The 5171-nt window shown below is 37.3% G+C and overlaps 1 pseudogene; it reads right to left on the bottom strand.

Moving 5' to 3' along the window:
* Positions 1 to 2478: 2478 nt before the first annotated feature.
* LOC107742633 (piggyBac transposable element-derived protein 1-like) lies at positions 2479 to 3949 on the bottom strand (annotated as a pseudogene).
* Positions 3950 to 5171: the final 1222 nt, after the last annotated feature.

The raw sequence follows: 5171 nt of genomic DNA, 5'->3' as shown, positions 1-5171 counted from the left end.
TCGGATCGCACTGCATCATAATAGGGGTGAATCGTATCGCATCGCTAGATACTTCATATGTATCGTCAATGTATCGTATCGTTGGTTATGGAGATGCACATCCTATTGTGAACAAGACATTACTCTGACTAGCTAATTAAGGTCCGAGATCTCTGCAAAAGTTATCTGAGAGCTTAAATCTCTTGGGGTTTTGCTGTATGCAGAGAAAACAATTGTGGTAATGAGTAATACACACATGTTGGTATTGTCGTCGTCTTATTCAGTTGTTATTCATTTGCGGAAGGTATAAGGTTGATATCAAGACTGCAGACCGGTCATGTCTAGAGATGACAGGATTTAAAAAAAAAAAAAAAACTATTTTCTTTCTTTTTTTTAAAAATCCTGTCATCTCTAGTCATAAATTTAAACTTTGATGGATACCATTGGGATACTGTAAGTACACAAGTCAAAAAAATATCTAACCTTATTCAATCCGTGTATCATTCGTTCATTTGTTTTTTGATTTAATGTTGGAAGTGGAAAAATGAAACAATTGCTCCTTTTTCGTTTTTTCAACAACAAAAACCCCCCCCCAAAAAAACAAGAATTCAGCTTAAATTTTCGTTTTTCGTTCAGGGGTAGAAAAATGAATAAACACCTTGAATATTTGATTTCTACAATTGGGCAGGAATTAAACGTCCCTTTCTGCTGATTGGTCAGCCGAAGATCAAACCGTGCCGTCATCAGTTCTTCCGCAGTATCACACAGCAGAATAATAGTCCTCTGCTGCTGCACGTGTATGGAATCTTAACACGTTTATTGCAACTACATTTCATCTTTTTTCATCAAACAAACAGACTAATGAATAGCTCGACACAACTCGTACAGGGGCAGAGTCTAGACAGGGCTTTCTTCTGTGTAGACCAGCGGTTCTTAAAGTGATAGGGGGTCCGCACAATAATTTGCTATAGCCTACCTTAAAGGGGCGTTTACTTCCCACCCAATTTTAGAAATCGAATATTCAAGCTGTTTATTAATTTTTCTACCCCTGAACAAAAAACAAAAATTCGTTTTTTGGGAAAAAAAACTTTCAATATTAAATCAAAAAACGAATGAACGAATGATACACGGATTTTATTCAAGTGTTTTTTGGATATTTTAACCCTTGTGCGTCAATTAAATAAAGTTACACATAGGTCCATAGTGGACAAAAATGGTCATAAAAATATTATATATTAATATTTTTTTCCACTTTCACTGACGTCGATTTTTTTTACCAGCATCAGTTCTAATCATAATTACCAAACATTCATTCATTTTCAGAATTGTAACCCTTTAAATGCTGGTTTGTTTACATAATGCCACAGGTGATTTTTTTATGAAAAAAAGAAAAATAGTAGTTATTTTCCATATACTAAATGCTAAGCAGATTTTTTTTCTTTGTTTATTACAGTCTTGGATGTGTCAATGATGAACAACACCATTCATTTTGAGGCATTCATATTTTTTATGTAGTGTCAGATAAAAATTAAAAAAAACTACCACTCAGGTCTATAAAGGACAAAAATGTCTGTGTCAAAAAACTGTCATAGAAATATTATATATTAATATTTTTTTCCACTTTCACTTACTTTGATTTTTTTATCAGCATCAGTTCTAATCATAATTACCAAACATTCATTAATTTTCAGAATTTTAACGCTTTAAACGCTGGTTTCTTTACATAATGCCACTTGTTTTTTATAAAGAATAATAATCATTATTATTATTTTCCATATACTGAATTCTAAGCAGATTTTTTTTTCTTTGATAATTAAAGTATTGGATGTGTCAATGATTAACAACAATATTAATTTGGATGCATTCATATTTTTTATGCAGTGTCAGATAAATAAAAAAAAAAACTACCACTCAGGTCCATAAAGGACAAAAATGTCCGTGTCAAAAAACTGTCATAAAAAATATTATAAATTTAAAAAAAATTCTACTTTTACTGACTTCGATTTTTTTGACCAGCATCAGTTCTAATCATAATTACCAAAAATTCATTAATTTTCAGAATTTTAACCTTTTAAATGTCAGTTTCTTTACACAATGCCACTGTTATTTTTTACAATAATAATAATTATTATTATTTTCCATATACTAAATGCTAAGCAGATTTTTTTTTTCTTTGATTATTACGGTCTTGGATATGTCAATGATTAGCAGTAACAATGATTTTGATACATTATTATTTTTTGTGCAATGTTAGATTTAAATAAAAACTACCACTCAGGTCCTTGAAGGACAAAAATGTGTGTCAAAACATTGTTTTTATTACTCTTATTACCCTTACTACTAAAGTTTTTACTTTTTAGTAGAATATTATCTTATATTGCTCTAGAAATAAAACAAAAATACAAGATCACTTTGAACAAGAACAAGATTTATTGTTCAAAACTCAAGAACACTCAGAACAGAAATAGTAGGTATATGCACAAGTGAGCGAGAGGGAATTCACTCACAGCAGGAGCTGCAGTATGTGAATGTGTGGTCTTTGCAGATATGCTTGCAGGTGGAGGCAACCTTTTTCTTTTTGTCAGTGCAGAACTTGCAGAACTTCCTCTTTTTGGTGTTTGGGTCTCCCTGCTGTTGATCCTCCACCATGGTGGAGGCAGATGGTTGGCGGGGGATGCGCTGTCTCCATGACATATGTGGCATTACCAGCATTTTCTCCAGTTCCTCCAAAAACAGCCTTCGTCTGAATGTTTTGCCCTGGTTCCAGGAGGGGTCCACCGCTGACCCCAGTACAAACGAGTTGTAGGTAGAGACATCCACAAAGTTATAGAAGAGAACCACTGACCACCGACATGTTCTTCTCCTACAGCTATAGGTGCCAACAACCTGCGAGAAAAAAAATAAAAAATAAACAAAATATTCTTCTCCTCGTCATTCACAAAAATATAACATTGTGTATATAAACTTAAGAAATACTGATTTATAAAAGTACTATGCAGTAAAAATAAAAATAAACTATTCTCATCATTCACAAAAATATAACATTGTTTATATAAATGCTAGAAATACTGAATAATAAAAGCACTATGCAGTAAGAATCAATGTGTGTAACAGATGCGTAATGGCACATACCTTGTCCAGGTTGTCGACACCTCCTTTGCAGCGGCTGTAGTCTGTGATGATCACTGGCTTCTTTTTCTCTGTGTCACTCACAGCCGGCTCTCGGTGCTTGGTGCTAAGGAGCAGCACATTCTTCCCACGTTTGGGTACATAAGACACCGCTGTGTGCGTCTTAGTGAAAGCAAAGACAGGAGGACAGGAGTGCTCTTTGCCTTGTCTGCAGCAGCTGTGGGGGAAGCTCTGGCTTGTTCTTGCGAATTGTACCGACTTGGGCCATCTTCCTCTTTAGAAGCTCCTCAGCCAGTGCATAGGAGGTGAAAAAATTGTCGCAGGTCACTGTGTTCCCCTGGAGACCCTCAATTATGTCCAGAACGATCGTTTTCCTTGGTTCACCTCTGCAGGACTTCCAGGAGACTTCCCCATGTAGATTTGCATCTTCCATGCATAGGATGTTGTGACGTTACAGGTGACCCAAATCTTTATGCCATACTTGGATGGGCATGTACTGGTGAAATCCACATTGGTTTTTGAAAGGGACGAGCTGCTCATCTACACAGACATCCTGGCCTGGGTTGAACAGCAGAAGAAGGCGATGCGTCTACTTCTCCCAGATAGTCCGAAATGCAGCCAGCTTGTCGCGCCTGTAACGTGCAGGTCGTGTCAGCCTGTCATCGAACCTCAGGGTGGAGCTTAGGAGCTTGAATTTACGGTGGGACATGGTGGCTTGGAAAATGGCCTGTCCGCGTTCCACATCCCACAGGCTGCTTGATGATTCATTTCTGGACCTGTATACGCTGGCCAGAATCAGCAGCCCGATGTATGCCTGGATGTCAGTGGAATCGAAATCAGTTCAGTCTTTCACAGAACGCCTCCTTTGTAAATTGGTATTTTCCAGAAGAAGCTGAATGATGTTTTCGGTGATGAAGAGGCCGAAGCAGGACTGGATAGTTGTGATGCGGGCAGTGGCGTAGCGTGTGGGACCCGGGCTCATACCCTTGGCAGGACAGTAGCGCAGTGTCTCAGTCTGAGTGGAAGACCAAAGAATCTGCCCATTTTTTGAATTCCACTGAGGATGTGCTATCTCCTCTGTTTGCTCACTCTCAGTTCTGTCATCAGAGGAACAAGAGCTATCGGAGGGGTCAGACTCCAGCGCGAACTCGACTTCATCCTCTGAACTCAACTCTTCATCCTCAGTTTCATATGCACCCGGTTGCTCACTGTCAGTGGGCACAACTAGCTCCAGAGCTTCCTCTGTTGTGAAACGTCTCTTCATCTTGCAAGCTATGAAATGACCAGGCCCTCAAGCATCACATATTTATAGGTTTGGCTGTGAGAACACCTGTGTCAACTCAGACTTTGTCTAAAATCTACCAGACTAAACAATCAGCATTTTCTTGTGGTGAAAACAAAAACAAGGTGTTCAGGGGCTTCTGAACTTCTACATCAAAATCAAGCTCACCTTTTATCTCTGTACAAAAACAATAACAAATGAAAAAGTGCAATCAAGGAATAAGATGTGTTTGAATAAAAAAAAAATCTTCAAAGCTCAGTAACCTTCTTTGACCTTATTCATAGTTTTCACATGGCCCTATGACCCTGCCAAGGGTGTGACTCGTATACATGGCGTGGGATTTTTGATTTCCAGAATAGTATAATTTCTTTCTTTCAAACTATTTACGCACATACAATTTTCAGTACACACATACAAACCACACTCTGACATCCATACCAACATACCCACACAATTATAGCTGCATAATTTATCCAATTGACTCTATAATAGACTATAATATGCATAAGCAGAAAACGGGAATAAAGCGAGTATTTGCTTTATATGCCAAACTTGAAAAAATGGCACCATCTAGTAAAAAGTAGTCAAAATTTTAATTCTGAAGCCTTGCCAACAGAATGAAAGCCTATTAGCAAATACTGCATCAATTAATAGTTAAATGGCCCTGGGATTAAAAATTGTTTCAATGAGGACATTTTTGTCCTTAAGGTCCTAAAAGGGGCTATTTTTTGTACCGAGTGTAAAATAGATTTATTAAAGGAAATGAGGGTGAAATATTAAA

This window comes from Sinocyclocheilus rhinocerous, unplaced genomic scaffold (genome assembly GCF_001515625.1).
Source record: "Sinocyclocheilus rhinocerous isolate Xijiao unplaced genomic scaffold, SAMN03320098_v1.1 scaffold9806, whole genome shotgun sequence".
Lineage (NCBI taxonomy): Eukaryota > Metazoa > Chordata > Actinopteri > Cypriniformes > Cyprinidae > Sinocyclocheilus > Sinocyclocheilus rhinocerous.
Note: the sequence above shows the minus strand (reverse complement) of the source record. Positions and strands in the feature narration are given on the sequence as shown.